At 32.8% G+C, this 17,871-nt stretch overlaps 1 protein-coding gene across 4 annotated transcripts in view; it reads right to left on the reverse strand.

Moving 5' to 3' along the window:
* Positions 1–17,871, reverse strand: part of LOC109594264 (uncharacterized) — a 107,083-nt gene that overhangs the window by 48,943 nt on the left and 40,269 nt on the right. The window contains exon 1 of one of the 4 annotated variants that reach the window (XM_049966888.1): positions 11,191–11,206. The exons of the other annotated variants lie outside the window; for them this stretch is intronic. The gene's annotated coding sequence lies outside the window, so the exon portion shown is untranslated. Of the gene's footprint in view, positions 1–11,190; positions 11,207–17,871 lie in introns of those variants that run through there. 4 annotated transcript variants of the gene reach the window in all.

Raw genomic sequence — 17,871 nt, forward strand, 5'->3', positions numbered from 1 at the left:
GATTATAACTTTAGTTATTACGAGATAAAAAATAAAAACATGAAATTGAAATGTAAAATATGCAAATAAATTTATATGTTGCGGAATTGATCATTCAGAATCACACTCAAAATGATTTCAATACAACAATTAAATTATTATTTACTTTTTTATTAATTAAATTCAGTCAAAATGAAAGTATTGCAATTTTTAATTTTGAGGAGAAGTCATCTTTCTTTGCGTTTTCTAATAACATATAATTTTAATGATATAAAATATTAATCATTTTATTATAATTACTTTTCAATAAAATACATAAAATTGTCATGTTATTGTCTTGAGTTTCTCATATAAGTAAAAAGTGACTGCTTTACTCATTTAATATATAAATTATTAACTTTTGAACGAACATAAAATAATCTGAAAGTACGTAATGTAATATTTACTTCGCTCTCAGAGTCACTGAGATAATTACAACATTTGCTTTGTGTATATTAACCATTATTACACGCTCGTTGAATAATATATTATTATATGAAACAAATTTGATTTAAATTGTGAGTGAGAAACGTTCAAATTTGGAGTTTAACTTTATAAGTGAATGTAAAAGGAAGTTGGCTAATTAGTAATGTGCACAACCTGCATTATTATTATTAGTTTAATTGCACCTAGACGTTACATTCAGGTTGACATTTCGGTAATTATATTATTTTTGCATGACTGAATTGAAAAGCGTGAAACAGTTTCTCTGATATCTGTTGATTTTCCCAACATGTATAATTTCAGAATTAAGCATCCTTACGAAATTATAAATAGACAATTCCATACAGCTGTAACTGTGTGACAATACTTTTAATTGATTTTTTATTTAAAACTTTTAAATTTATGATAAATTTAAAAGCCATTATTTAAGTCATTTACAATGAGATGAAAAAATTTAAATCAAAATTAAATATAAAATTTGCATAGTGCTCCACTATTTTTCGGAATAAAAAGTTTTAATTGGGTTGCGGTTAATTAATTTAAAACCTTTTAATCCACTAAAATTAAATGCTGTAATAGAATAAAACAACTTCCAATAATTAGTTTAGTCAACCAAAAAAATAAAATAGTGGAAAATTAAAGGACGTTTCACAACCACAATATTCACATCGTTATAACGTGTTATGTATATACGTATAGTTTCTTTAATAAATTCCCCGATTATGTTCCTATATTAGAAGATTACGTGTATTAAATCAGGAGATTACACGTAATAAAAACGTTATAAGCTCACCATTCTAATTAGAGGTCTTTTATATGAATGTTTCTACATCAAATATTAATTTTTAAAGTTGGTGAACGTACGGAAGACATTTATGTAGGAAAAGTTTGAAGTAGAAATCTGTTTAGCAGCCTCGACACCCGTTAAGTGAAGTGGACGTGGCGTTATCTGCGACGACGTCTGGAAGAAGTAGATTTTCGCGACTTTCCACAGCGATATTTTAGACTGCAGTCGACATTTCATTTAGCCATTATGCCCCGTCAAAACGGATTCCTCCAACTCTTGCAAGGAGAGAGTTTGGGGGTTTAGGGGGGCCGAAGTTAATCCGGTGTTTATAGACCGACGTTATAGATTGCGCCGTTAATCCGACGCCGTTCTCAAAGGACAAAAGCGCCGTTATATACAATTGCTTTAATTGAAACTGCTTTATCAAATCAAAGGTAGTTGCCACTTGGCACCGCGGTGCTGAATCTCCGTGTCTCCGCTGTCAGATGCATTCCGCCTTGTCTTCCTAATTAAAGGGAAAGCACTGGATAAACAATGCCGAGATGCAACTTTATCACAACTTTAAGCGACACTCTCTTATCCGAGATCTCGCTAAGACGCTGTTGGCTTATTTCAAAATTTAATTGGACCATTTAAACTACTGTTTACACATTTAAACTCCGACGCTCCTAAATTACGATTTATCCAAAAATTATTTTATGGCTAAAATTCTCACGAAACGTTATTTTTAGTTAATGCAAAAAATGAATTAATTAAGGAGAAGGGCAGGGCAAATAGAAGGGAGTTAACAAATTTGTTTAATTGGCTCCAACTAAACGGAATAAATATAATTTACATACAAAGTATTTATACAGTTTCACGCCGCAAGATTCTCCTTGCGTTTAGGCAAATTAGATGTTTTTATGCTTTGACTTGATGAATGAATGTTAATTAACCATTGGTAAATGTTTGAATTGCGAAACTGTTAAGTGACAAGCCATATTATATGTAACTTTTTATTACTGAAATACTGAATTTCTAAGATAATGTGATCAACAAATCAAGTAGAGACAATAAATTGCAGACAGTTTAGTTTATGAAATTAAACACTTAAACGCAACTTAAAGTGAAAAATGAGTAAACATTCGAGTAATGAATTAATTTTTCAATTTAATGCGGTGTAGTTTCAGCACGACACACACTCGGAGGATTAATAGGGGCAATTTCGTTAGAAAAGTGCAGTTGTGGAATTTAAAACGACATCCGTCATTGTTTTATTGCTTTTACCATTGAAAGTTGCCGGGAGGCAAATAAGTTCGGTTCTTCTTTGCGGGTATAATGAAAGGCCGTATCTGTACAAGTTTCCGCTCCCGCCAGTCGATACTTTTTCTATCACGCGGTGCCACAACTAAACTTATGTCGTGAAGAAATAGCGACTTAATGGACGCGGTGCGTGACTGTCACCAACACTGTCACACCTAAACACTCTTTTTTCGATCAATCTGAATATTTCAAATGGATATTTTTATTTCTATTGTTTTAGCATTTAACAGGAATTTATAAGTATCTCTTCATTTCATTTCGTTCTGTTTGGCCATTCGTTTTTGTGTTTATGAATAATAATCCGGAGCGTGGGTTCCATTATGAAAACCATAATTTAATCCCGAGCCGTACAATAGCATAATTAATTTCTTACAGGTATTCTGATAATTAATTTAGGCGAATTTCATTAGTTCGCTAAGAAGGAGAATTAATTGTTTTGCTGCTTTACGCCCGCCACAATGTTCCACAGAAGTAACGGACGCTTTGTTCCCAAAGGACGTCTTCGAATAAATGAGATTCAATGTAATACACTGAATTCAATTATGATACAGTCGTGTGGCGATGTCCAAAATTTACTCTTTGACTGTCACGTAAATTAGATGGTTATCGAGGTTTTCGAATGAAGAACACGTTCGGCTTCAGGAAAAGGAATTCCTCGGTTCGAATGAGAACGAGGGGGCGTAGATGTGAGGTGCAGTCCGTTTGACACCATCAGGTTTGGGCCCAATTTTATTAGAATTGATTACTGTTCATAGAACTAGAGAAAGTACTCAAAAAGAGAGCAATTTAAACAAGATTAGTAATATTTTATAGAAATAAAGGCTGAAACAATACCGTCGGAGTTAAATAGACGTCTATTTTTGCCATCAACAGACGAAGCGGTTGCTCTCAATTGGGCGCAAGACGCCTTTTGTGCTGCAAAGCGTGCTACACTCAACATGTTTATTGTTTGTCACGTAAACACAATAAATAATAATAAAAGCGAGTTTACTTAAACGACAAATATCAAGGAGAGATTGGGCGCAGATACTGTATTCCACTTCCATGACCTATATTGCCCGAACGGATTCCGGTTTGGTTTCTCTTCTTTCTTCAACATTTACTCACTTACTGTCATTCTTTGTCTGAATAATTCTTGTGAGACAATGGAATAGAATAAATTCATTTATTCAGCTTTAATATATCATTAAAAAACTCTCTTCATTTATATTTGTATAAATCACTTTGATAAGCTTTGTGTTATTAGCTCAAACTAAACAACAAGGAAAATTCATTGGTTTTGAAAAAGTTGCAGGAAAAAGTAAAGCAGTAAAAGCAGGAAATGTTTGAACCTGTTAAAACATTCTTTTAGGTTTACCGATCCTCGAGATAAAAAATTTAACGACGTCATTCAATAAACCTTTGCCGAATGGACTACTGCCACTCTGCTACAAAGTTAAAACCTTCTTTAAATCAACGATAAAAACACCGTTTTACGACCCAAATTTGCAGTTTTCCTGACAATATTGACCATATCTTAGGATCGTCTCATTTCCACCGTTCCACCAAACACATTACAGACTGAATAACGATTGAATTTTCTTAGTAGATTAAAATTGATTCAAAGCGCCAACGAGATGATTAATGATGTGCACATGATCAATTTCACGAAACATAAATCAACTTTTGGACGAAACTACCATTTCCACCAGATACAGCGATATTTTATCTTTCGGAATCGCCAATTTTCCCCCTTTTATGCAGTTGTATATAATCCGGGCCCTTCGGAATCATTACACCGTGCATTAACACCGATAAACAGGGCACAGTGATAGATAAAACGTGCACTATTATTACCGTCGTAGGGGTAGATAAATGCCCCCATAGATTTGCGAAACGGCACAATAAATAGAAGACTAATAATGTTCTTTGTCTTCTTGGTGGTTGGCACGTTTCACGGCAGAATCACAGCATCAGCTTGCGCCAAGTGTCCCTGGAAACTCATCAACATAACGCATAATATTGGGGAAATGATTGGGGAATATTAGAAAATACGAAAATTACATTGGCTGCGAAACGAGAAGAGAAACAAGTGGCTAAAACCGATGGTAGATTATTTTTACTAAACAAATCTTGTTGTTGGTTAGATAAAATAATTGATGAATATCGAGTGTTCACGATTGGCGCAGAAAAACAATCGAAATCACTGTTGAGTAAAAGCAAAAGAGGCAAAAGGTTCTTTCATTAGCCGTATGTTATTTGAAGGAAAGTGTATGTATCAACAGGTATTCATCGATCTTCCAGTTACAGAGCATATAAATAAACGACGGATTGCTGGAGTCGAAACGTGTTGTTTAAAATACGTAAATATAGAGACCCTTAGGCACTTTTGCCCAATTGTTGTTTCCACCCCTTTGCAATCAATCCCATTGCGAAATGAGGAAAATATATTAGGCACCTCCAAAATAAATGTTTTCGAGGAGAGTGTAAATATTTTGTTGGAGCTTCTGCGTTTTATTGGATTGACTCGTAAAAAGGTGACGTTTCCAAAAATGAAAACACTTAATTTTACATATAAATCATGTAATAAAATATGATGTTATTAATAAATTAACCAGTGAACATTTCTGAAATTGTAAGTAAGTGTGAGTGACGTAATTAAAACCTAATCACTTAAATTAGTATATTTGTTGTCAATTAATTCGTCGCAGAATTTACTTAGTGAACATAATGCAGAGGACTTTGAAGCAAACAGGATTAGTATGAAGTCGGAACTTAACTAATTAAGTATTCATTGGAACTAGCGGTGATATAAGATTTTGAGCCACTAATTAATGCACTATTTGCAATCAGGAAATCAAATTTCTATCTGATTTGCGTTTACTTCTTCGCTAATTGACTTTGATTGCAAATAAAAATGGCCGTGTATGGAGTACGCTAATTTTAGAAACTGATAAAACGGAAATTATCGCACCAGATTATACAACGACGTTCTATTCAGAAAATTGAAACGGTTAAATGCGAGTAAGGGCCAAAATTGGATGCCAACTTGAATCTTTCATACATGATTAAACAAATCCATTATGTATAGTTCGACTGGTGAAAATTGCATACTAAAATTTTAGGAGTTAATATTGGACGAACCGTACAAGTTGAGATAATTACTACTTATCCCGAAAACAGGATGCTACACTTAAGGACGTTTCAAATTATACGGTACACGTGAAGGTGAAAGAGACGGAGGATACAAATTGTCCTTGGCTTCTCTCTGAACAAGAATACATATTATCAATATTTCGCTTCTTCCTCCGTTAAAAGTGTATTGTCATTGTTTTAAGTCCGTTGTGAAATATACGAAATCAATTTAAAAGATTCGCAAGTTGATTATATTCATGAAACAAACCCACACCCACACAACAATAAAATCCGAACCGTTTTGTGTTGAATAAGAAATTCAATTGGTATAACTCTAATCCGGAAAATTAATTTCGCTGTGCCAAATCCTGATTCAGAGTCGACTCAGAAGTTTAGCAACGCACAGTTTAAAGAAAATCCTCCGAAATAATATAAATTTAACCGATAATGGATTTACTTGAGGAATAAAAGCATTTAAATGAACTCGAATCTGTACAGGATTTCTTCATTCCATTATAAATTTACTCTTACGTCTTTAGTTTTAATTCCAAAATTATTTACTTATATTATGATATATAAATTTTTGATTATGGGACTGATTCGATCAATAATTAATGGTATAATTCGTTGCCAATATCTTAGAACTATTAATTTTATATGCTACTTGCCAGTTTAACTTTTTTAAGTGGCCATAATTACCTGTAACAAAAACAGTCAATTAGTTTCCTGATCCTAATTAGTTTTCTCATTTTCTCAACTTCTATTCTAGAGTCTATCCAATAATAAATTTACTACTGCTTAGCCTGAAAGAGAAGAAAAAACATGTTATTTACTCGCTTGTTTCACATACAGCATCTCTCTCCTTCTCAATCATTCGGCCCGGTTTTCCCAAGTGGTCCGTCTCTCCTCTTTCTCATAGCCGTTCCCAAAACTAACGAATGTGCCGACAAATTGAACATAAGATCGAATTTTTAGCTGACGATGTTTGAATGCGGATGCGGGGAGCTTATTATAATAAAATTTGTCGAGCAAAGCAAAATATTGTCCCGATCGGGCTTTTAAGACGACGGTTTATGTGTGGTTCGTTGACTTGGGATAATATGAAATAATCAAGCGGAAAACTATTATCAAATCAAATGAATGAATTTCGTTTTGTCCGTCTCGTTTGCTCGATGTGAATACATCCATATGTGAGCTTTTCTACTTTGTATTTTCCACTGAATTGCTTTTATTTTCATTGGGTTACGAGCCTGATTAATGAAATTTCGGTCAGAAAACTGATTCTACTGTTTTTCTAGATTAACATATTAATAAAATACATACATATTTCTTTTCAATTAAATTTGTACTGATTGAAATCATCCATCCAGTGCGACAGTATATGAATTAAACAAATAACAAGCTTATTCCTTATTGCTGCAGATAATTAATTGAGACTGCAGTGATTGAAAGTTCATTAGAATCGACCGATCGTGATTGAACCAAATTTACAAATTTAACTCAGCATAACGAGAAGAGTAATCTTTGCCAATCTTCCTCTCATGTTTCTGAAAATTGTACAACATATATTATTCCATTTATGAACAACGGAATACACGTGGTTGTAAACAAGGAAACGAGAAGAGCCGAAGAACATTTTGAACATTTTTGCGTACGTCCGGACGGACAGTCTGGCGAGGAAATGGAGGAATCTGTTTGCGTTACGTTATTACGGCAGTTGGACGATTAGATTTATTAAGGTAATTAGTGTCGGTGCTTGTCTGGCGAGACACTTTGCCGTTGGCGATGCTACGTGGCATCCACCCCGAATTGCTTCTGGGGATTAAATGCTACATAATTACGTCATGTCCACCGTGTAGGAAATAGTTTTTCCCTTTCTATCGGTCTTCTGCACCAATGACAAATTGTAATTTCAGATAAAATCATTCTACTGTACTCCATAATAATAAAACAACAAGAGTACATTTTCATTTAAGTGAAATATTTTCTTTCTTCTAAATCATCATCATCATCATCATCATCATCGTTATTTATTTTAATGTTTATAATTTTATTAGACACTGACCGATTAAGTTTTCCCACAACTTTTCTAATAAAAAAACACTTTTTCTAAGCCTAATAAATCCCTTTTCAAAGGGATGAAAACCCTTATCGTTTGTTTACTAAAAATAATAGTATATAATCATTTTAATTATATAAAATCAAATGGATTGTAATTTTAAACCAAACATTAAAAACCACGAGCGTGGAATAAAATTAAAAATCTTTAATATATTCAATAAGTAAGTGATTATTAAAAAAACAGATTGGATTAAATTTGCACAACGTCAATTGTGTACACAATGGTTGCAAAAAAAAAGCAAAAATTGAATGTTGCATTTGAAACTAGAGTATTAATAGCAGGCAATCGTTGGACGTGAAATTTTTGAATTCGATTAGGCTAGTCAAATATTTGGCTGAAAGTGGGTCACGCCAGTTTCCCCAACTATCATCCACCACCAGCACAATTCACGAATGTAAATGTTGGCCATGCAAATTGCATTGCACACGCTGCACTTAGTACTACTCCAATTTATTATATTAGTTCGGATCTCGGAGTTCCTTCCATTGGATGGGTTGAATGCATTCTTCGTAGAGGCATTCCATTAAGATAATACATTATCGAAGTATTTCGATTGTTTTCCTATATCCAATGGTTCAGGAAAATAGAACCTGAATATATTTGAGGAATGTAGCTTAAACCCAGCTGTCAGAGAGTTTGTCAGAAGTTCTAACGAAATGCATATTACTTAACAATGTGTATTTAACACAAACAGTTGTTTCTATCAATATAATATTTAAACTGATATAGTTCTCAATCATTATTAACAATTATTGATTGGTTATAATCAATAGCACTACTAATTTTCATTAAATTAATTAATTTCTAAACAGTGGCAGACAGAAACATGTCGAGAACTTTAATGGCAACATTTCTCAATTAACTGAAGCTCAGTCCAAAGCTGCAAAGGAAAAAAGATAATTATAAAACCGAGAACATCGGTAAGCCACAAATTGACCCAATTTCAATCGGAGACACGAACAAGTCCTCCCCCATTTAATGCCCACGTCAAATCAGCAATAATTCCAATTTAAGTGTTTTTACCCTTCGATCCGCTTTTCGTTGTTTCTTCCGCTTATTAAAAATCCTCCAGGTCTGATTTAGGAAGCGATTTACCACGTTTCGAGATGCCGGTTCAATTTCCGTGCCTTTAAGGGAAAAAGTCTCAGGTAATTAAAATTTTTAATTATCGGTTCGGCGGCGTATAATTAGCATTTTATTTATGGTACACCCAACAATTAAATTCAATAAGGAAATCTTTTGTATTTTCAAACAATTTTTTCAAAACAATGCCTTTCATTAATCCACTAATTAAACATTTGTTTTTTTATTTTTGGTTCTTAAGTTTCAAAAAATTGTTGAAAAAGTGTACCTTTAATTATTTGTGGTGAAAGGTCACAGTCAGTCAGTTATAGCATCGTCTAATGATTTCTCAAAAGCCATAACAGGATTTTGCATAGAAAAATAGTCAGAAGCGGAATAACCTAACTGTTTATTTAATGATGGCTAAAATTTAAGTAAGGAAAAAGCAGTCGTGTTACGAAGTATAAAACAGAAGAGAGCACAATCATGCCGTTATTAAAGTTGGCTGGCTCTGGCTCCAAATAAAAGTGCGTGCCACAGAATAATACAGAGCTGCATTAAATTATTAATTATATGACGTCTAGCAGCCGTACACGAATTAAATTATTCAACTCGGTTTCGGGATATTTCACCGCTTATGTGGATTATAATTCGACAAACTAACATTAAATTCTAAATAAACAATTCACATCCCGTGACGAATCAAACAAACACACGTTTTAAATATCTTAAACGTGCTTTGTTTGTATTTCACTGCACCTCACAGAAACGTTAATAATGCAACGATTAATCACTTTTATGCTGATACCAATCAGTATTTTGACTGCATCAAACACAAACCAGAAAAGAGAAAAATTAACCATTTTGCCTTTGTCGCAATGTTGAAGTCAATTAGCTGAAATGCATATTGATACTGATTAATTATATCCGGGCCGCATAATTGGAAATTTTAGAATCTGTAAAATTTGAATCAGCCGAATTCAAATGATTTTTGTCAACACTAAAATCAACCGAATTATTCAGTAATTAAGTAATTAGTTCCCATAGACTAGATCATGAATATTTTATGGCATTACTGCTGTTTGAAATAACAATTGGTAACGCAATAAAATTTATTAATTGAAAAATTATATTAAATATAATAATTAGAGTTGGTTAAATTGTAAATTGTTAAAAGTAACATTGTGTAACAGAAGAACAAAGAGAAAGAAAGAGCTGCAAAGGATCGTCGTGTAAGCCAGGAGGCACTTTCAAATCCGGAGTGGGTTCCCATTCTTCATGTCTATTCCGCAAATCCTGATCAACGTTTAAAATGTAACAAAGTGTTTTTAACGATTTATTGTTTTGTAGTTTAATCAGTAACGAAGATCATTCGGTGAATAAAACAAACGAATATCGCAATTTCATGGGTTGTTTATTTTATGGGCATCCGTTCCGTCTATAAATATCCGTGGTTTGGCTGTAACGCGTTGGATATTGATCATATAACCATTCTATTACACATAATAATTTATATTCTATTAAATTTCCATTATTTATCATTTACACATCGACACAACATTGGACAAAGGGTCTGAAATAGCGGCTCCGTTTAAGTGACAGAAATAGCAAGAAACTACATTTGTACATCCTTCAACACGTCATCCGGTAGTTGGGCGAAATAAATTCGGAAAGGAAACATATTTGCGTTGTATTGTGCATATTATTAAATTTCAGCATTGACGTATTGGCATAATATTCGAGGGAAACCTCACACGAAACTTTGCTTTGCTTTTAAACTTATGAATAATTTATTCGTCGAAAAGTGCATTCCGCATTGGTGGCAAAGCGACTACACATACAAAACAGAACAGAACAGAACAGAACAGTTTGATATATTTGCTGGCGATGACTATCAAAAACATTTAGATTCGCATAAGGAAGATATATGGCTGTCTGTGTACGAGATAACAAAACAAACTTTCTATCTAAAATAAACTTGGATAAACTGGAAATTATGCGGAAATATTACAAAAATGATGCTCTCCAATACTTCAACCATATTTTAATATATTTTAAAAGCAAACAAACACTTTTCCTGTATTCTTTTTATGATAATAATTACAATAAATTTACGAGTATTGAAAAGAAAGTATTCCAGTCTAGTTCACTCAATAAAAAATAAAATTTGATAAGAGTCGGTTTGAAAAAGTTGCACAAAAAGGGACATAAATCCCCTCATAAGTTGAACAAGTTTTTTTCTCATAGACAATCAGTGTGCAATATGAAAGGCATATTTTCAGTTTTCAAGTTTTAAATTGAATGTAGGGGTTTGTTGACATAAATCTAACTAAAAACTCACCGATAGTCCAACTTTACAAGCATGACATGTTTCGCATACCTGAAACAAATAATAAAATGTCTGAAATTGGCTGTCCCGTTATAAAATAAACACAGAATCACGACTGACGTTCTTCCAGCAAAATTATCATCTCAAATTAATTTATTTATTATATTTTCAACTTTGGCATTCTTTATTTGTGTAAGCGTAAAATCCTGAAACACGTCATATTTATTTCGTAACGCTGTTCAGAAAAAGCAGAGCGAGGCATTAAAAAGGAATTATCCCGCGGAAGGCGTACGATTATAGAACGTATGAAACGTGCATTGTAACGTTATGTGTAAAAAAAGTAAAGGTGAAATTCTTATGTAATAAGATGAGAAGTGTTCGTGCTCGAGGCGGAACACCGCACGTATATGGAAATACGAGATACACAATAATAAATTATGCCCCGAACTTAATAAGTTCGGTTTCCTCGGCAACATGTGAGGAATAACCGCACATCGAACGCCACAACTTTATGAATTTTATCTTGTTTATGCAATTTAACATTGGAACTGATAATCATCATCATTCTTCTTTAACATTTTTCAATATGCATTTGTTGTATGGGGATATCTGCAGAACATGAGTAAATTCATTTAATTTAGTATAAAACTTCCCAAATGGATATATCTCATTATCACACATCATCAATTTAAATTTATAAAATATATAAACGCTTTTGACACGTCTCATTATGCTCGTGATTTATAGAACTTCTTTAGAAGAAAACCTATTGACATTACCAAAACTAATTACATTTGTGACCATACTGATGTAACTAACTATCATAATAAATCAGGAACAAATTTTAAAAATGAAAAAATGTACGTTTATTTAATAAAACAGTAAATTAAAAGAGCCACGCATCAGATTTAGTTTTGAATCTAACTTTGATTATCTATGATGATCAGGTTTGTACCATGGATGCTGTACTCGCCTACCTTCCATCTTCACCTTTGATCTTCCAACAAAGAAGCAAAACTTACACCATAATAAACATAACGACTGAATGTGAGAAATGATTTTACCATCAAAACTTTGCAATTTAATTATTTAACAAACATGTCAAGGTGCATCATTAGTTTGGGTGTTGGGTGGTTCAACATGATTAATTCTCCTTATATTATCTAAGTAATTCATGTCAAAATGAACTTTATTACATTTTAAATTATATATTAGTCCTACCTGACACGCGTCACAGATGCGTGTGATTAAATTTCCTCGGAATAATAAATGTTAGACGTGGGAGTATCAAGTAGGAGTGTGGAACTGTGTCAGCATCATTTAAAAATTCGCTGCTTTTAATTAATAAATTCATATCAAAGTGTTCTTAATGATGCAGTGTAATGGCTTTGTTCGGAAATTAATTACACTGATGAGGAACTAATCTTCTTAATTATGCTGACTTCATAAACACATTCATTCATCCATATTTAAGTTAAAGACCTTATCTAGAATAACTAAGTGATTTTATCGGTGCAAACTAGTCGAGAATAACTGGTGTGTGTTCCAAAATTAAATTGCTGAATTATCCCATGGATTTCTTCAATAATTAGTACCATTAAGGACTTCCCATCATTGTTTCGAGGAGATGAAACGTTTGATATGTGTCTCCCATCTAAAATTCGTCTCCGGAGCCGGAGCCGGAGCCGATTGCAGCAATCCGGCGGTTCGAGGCTCGCCTGCAACAATATTGTTCACAATCTGGATTCCAATCACGAATCGCGACTGGATGGTAATGTCGCCGCGATGTTAACAGCTCTAATAGTTTCAGTTGAGGCCGGTTTACTTGACTTATTCCCCATTGTCTGCGTTTCGGCATAAATAACCAGACAGCCTGTTCGAATCATGATACACTGAATGTAAGGTAGGATATTGCGCATGGTGGGCGGTGCTTATTTTAGCGCGAATACGTCACGCGTAGAGTAGGTTTTGAACTGAACAATATGATTTTGACCTATAATCTGCGAATTACTATGCCCTTTGGCAATTTTATTTCAATAAGCATTATTAAAAGTAAATAGTTGAATATACATGTTAGCTTACGTCTTCACCTTCACCGATGGACCAATGAGACGTGCCCACATCTATTTAGACTAGTTTTGTTTTATAAACAAATCTGAAGTATTTGTTTACATTTAATAATCGGGGCAATTCTTAAAAAAGAACCAGGCAGTCAAGCTTTAGATGTAGAGGGTTAAAGTACGTTTTTTGTAATAAAGCGTATTATTGTGAATTTAGTGTTTTAATCAAACTAAAAAGACAGATTAACAGTCGCTAATCTATCATACATATACTTATTTAACATATGTACGGTATTCTTTTCGGCGTTTTGTTTCTGTGTGTATTGTTTTTTACATAATTTCTGGATTAAATTTGTGTATTAAAGTGATAAAAATGCGGTGTGCTGTTGTAGGATGTAATTCTGACAACCAGTCTAAACGTAGTCCTATCGGAAACGTTAGATTTTTTAGATTTCCTAAAGACAATAATCTATGCAAAACGTGGTTACATCTCACAAAGAGAAAAGACAAAGTAAACACAAAAAACGCTGTAATGTGTTCCAAACATTTCTGTGAAACTGATTACAAAGTTATCTTAAAACATATCCTTCTGGGTTACACTCCTAAAAATTTTCGCGCACTGAAAGATGATGCTGTTCCTACGCAAAATTTACCCCAATCAGTTGTACAATCACCTTCAACTTCTGGAGCTGGAAAAAGAAGAAAAGTTGCGTACAAAAAAAGAGAAACAGCACGTTTTATAAAGAACATGCTTGAGGCTGAAAACACGTAAGTTTTTGAAATATCAAATTGTGGTGGTGTGTTGATTTGATTGTATGAGACTAGCTTATCTTTTTGCTTAACAGGGTTGGGGAAAGGGCAGCTCAGCCTGTAGTTAGTAATGATTGTAAGGTGGAGGAAAATTTAGATAATAATATGGTAGTGGAATCAAATATTACTTTGGAAAAGGGTAATGGTTTTTCTATAAATCATTTATCATATCATTTGCTTATGTGTTAAAAATTTTAGTGTTCAAACAAACGAAACATGGAAAAACTTAGATGACCTCGCACTTGAAAATGAACAACTTAAAAAACAACTTGCTGCAATTAAACGGGTTTTTAGTGAAAATGACGCTTTACAAAATTTGGCAGGGTTTGTTTGTTACAAGCTAAAAGATTCCACCTTACAAAGTCCAAGTCAATCATGGTCATGGATTGATCACCTCACTGAGGGTGGTTTATCAAAACCATCGTTAAGTTTTATGTCTCAAGTTGAAGAATTAAACAAAGTGTTTCTCGAAGTTAATGGTGAACTCATAGTAACCGAAAAACAAAATTTTATCCATGATCTTTTAATGAAAAGTAGTAAAATTGATTGTCCTATACAAGCAAAACAGCTTTTTTTTAGAACTAGAATGTTCTTCAGAATTAAGGAACTCAACAGGGCTTTAAGAGACAAATCAATCGGCAAAAGAAAATGGAAAAAAATTGTTTCGTAGATTCAAGTGTTAGGTTTTTATGTTTTTTGTTCTATGTTTACCTGTCAAAATGTATTAATAAAAATTTATATTTAAAACCATGGTTGGTTATCCTTATAAACTTTAATAAACTTTATTGTAATAAACTTTTAAGTAAAAATTTTTTTACGGCAACAGTAATGCATCTTATAGCACAGTTACGCTAAATTTTTTTATCTTTAATTTATAAAATATGGCATAACAAGCATTTTTTATATTAGATTTTTTTGTAAACTATGAAAATAAACACATTTCTGAGAATATTCGTATAAAATTCATATCTCCGTAATGCAAGTTACTCTACGCGTGACGTCATGCGCGCGGCCGACCTAAAATTGAACACGGGAGTATCCGGCACTGTGTTCGAATGAATGACGATTAAATCAAGAATGTCATCGACTGCACTGTTCGAATCGTTGAATAAATTATGGAACGAGCCGGATATATCGTTTCACATATATGTCGATTTGCTTCGCTCTTTGCTATTCTTCCCCACAATCGATGAACAATCGATATTAGATCGACTGCTCAATACACACGTGAGGATTCCATTGAGAAACAAAAATCGATACTTTTATTTAAAATAGGTTAATCCCATTACAACATAAATAATTCAGTAAAAAATCCCCTTCAGAGAAAAATATCTGCCCTCTCGGTTTAGCGAGGATTACCCTCCAATACAAATAATGACGTGAATCGCAAACAACATGCATAATTAAAGCAAATCCACAAATCATCAATCCCCTTTTGTGGACTGTTTTAAATAAGAAACGCACACAAAAACTATAAAACATAATGGGAGGACACATAAAAAATTCCACGTCCCATTCCTTGGATCTGCAGGTATGCTGGAAAGGAATTAAATTGCTTTTGGGAATGTGGATATGGGAATTGAGTCAACTAATAATAGTGCACTTCTTGAATCGATTCTGTTTACTCTCCGTTATTACCAATATCAAAAGGTACTTAAAACTGAAATACATCAAATGTAAACATTTATTTGAAATTTAATAAAAAGCGAGATTCATTTGGGAGATAATGAAGCGTATGTCCGGTAGAGCGGAGTTTTATCAAAATTAAATTAGTGTGACACGTTGTTTGGGACCCTTTTAATCTGTTTTTATATCTAGGAAAACCCGGCGATTTTGCATAAGTGCGTACCTACCACTTTTTGGGGAGCATCAGCCATGTCGGGCATAAATTTCGCTGCACATGGCTTTTACAGATAAATTACGGCGATAATGGTTTAATTAAATTAACTTAAAACGTTCATGTCTACGAAAATTTTAACGTTTTATAATTATGGCAATGTTTATTATACATACATAAAAATATATCTAATGCCAGTTTTCTATCGTACATAATGTAATATTATTAAATTTAGTACAAAATATTGAACATATCTAATAAAAACAATGAAAAAAGCAAATTAATTCAAATCAATTTTTGCCAGTAAATTTAATAAACTCTTACAAAATTGTTTTAAATTGTTGGCAATATAAAGTTTACGACATCCCCAATATTTGCCATGGTTACATTTCATGTGAAAATTGCACACAACGATGTATTAATGTTTCGTTATCTAAACACCGACAAAATTTCGTCAATGATTTATGACTTGCAAACAGCCAGGTACTCAGACTACAGGAACTTGCACTTTGCATAACACTAGAAAAAATTAAAAGTCGTTAGTGCAACGTTCGGGACTTTCAACTTTTACTGCACAAAAAATCAGGATAATATTTTGTGTACAAGAATGTTTTACTGCTCCGGTTTGTTGGGTTTAATCGAATTTTCACTCATTTCATGCCATTCCTCAAAAATAATATTATTGTGCAGAGGAAACATTACAAATGCATTTTTAATTCCCATTAAAAATTCCACGAAGGGCGCGACCCTTTCAACTGATGAAAACTTGTCCAGAATATTGAGTTTACTTAGAAAACAAATCAATATATTTAAATGAAAGTTCATAATGAATTTTTATTATTATTGCAAACTGGGCACGTCCCATCTCTAGTGTGTCATTTGACATGTAATTATTGTCATTTGTAAAATGACAAAGAAATAATTACGCGTGTTATAGATTTTCAATTAGCATTGGACATTTCAACAAACTGCATCATTTAACCAAATTGCAAGTTCCTTCGCCTATGCATAATAAAGCCTTTGTGACCACCAAAGAGATTTGCAGCACAAAGTTAGGGCCGCACTTTTTTAAAAAAACGAGGACAACAATTTCATTTGACCCCACTGACATTCTCTGTGATGGCAAAACCCGCCTGATGAGCTGTATCAACTTCGAGTTTGAACACAAAGTAGGAGGCTCATGGAAATCTCAACGTGCCAACCATCATTAACATGATTATTAAACTTTTAATACTGCATTATTCAAAATATTGTTTTTTATGTTTACTTGAGGAAAAAGAAAATTGGAAAAGACATGTTATGTGTTCCATTTTGAGAAGCTATAAAACATAAAATTACTAATAAAAGTTATATCTTTACAATTACTGGAAAATAACAAAGATAAAATATGTTATTAAAAACTGTAAATTATCAGTTTTAGTTGACTCAATATATTTTAAATTGACAATAAAGTCACACAAGAGTCCTTTCTTCTAATAAATTCTAAACGTATAGAAAGCATGTTTAATCTGTCAATCGATTAATAATTTTCGATATAATTTTGTCAGTTTCATAACTTATGGTTATTAAATGCATTAAAACGATTTATTTATTTTTAAAACTATTTATTAAATACCATTTTATTTTATTACATTTGTTTAAATTTATTCTAAATATCCATCCAGATTTTCTTAAGTTTCGTAGTCTATCTTGCTTCTAAGTACTTCAAATGGAGTAATCTGCATTACAAAGAGTACGAAGTGCTCCTTCACAAAGTGTTTGTGTAACTTGTTCAAGTTTTAAACTGAATTGATGATAATTTGTTTTACGAGTAGAAAGTCACCACGTTTGTGAATCTAATGTGGTCTTCGAGAATAAGTTAGTCCAAGTTAGAAGGAATATACACATTTTTGTAAGCCTCAAATGAATTGCTGTCATTGAAATATTTTTGACATTGAATTCTGAGACAATAAATTTACTTTTATATCAGCAAATTCAATAATATCA

Source organism: Aethina tumida, chromosome 4, assembly GCF_024364675.1.
Source record: "Aethina tumida isolate Nest 87 chromosome 4, icAetTumi1.1, whole genome shotgun sequence".
In the NCBI taxonomy this organism is placed as follows: Eukaryota; Metazoa; Arthropoda; class Insecta; order Coleoptera; family Nitidulidae; genus Aethina; species Aethina tumida.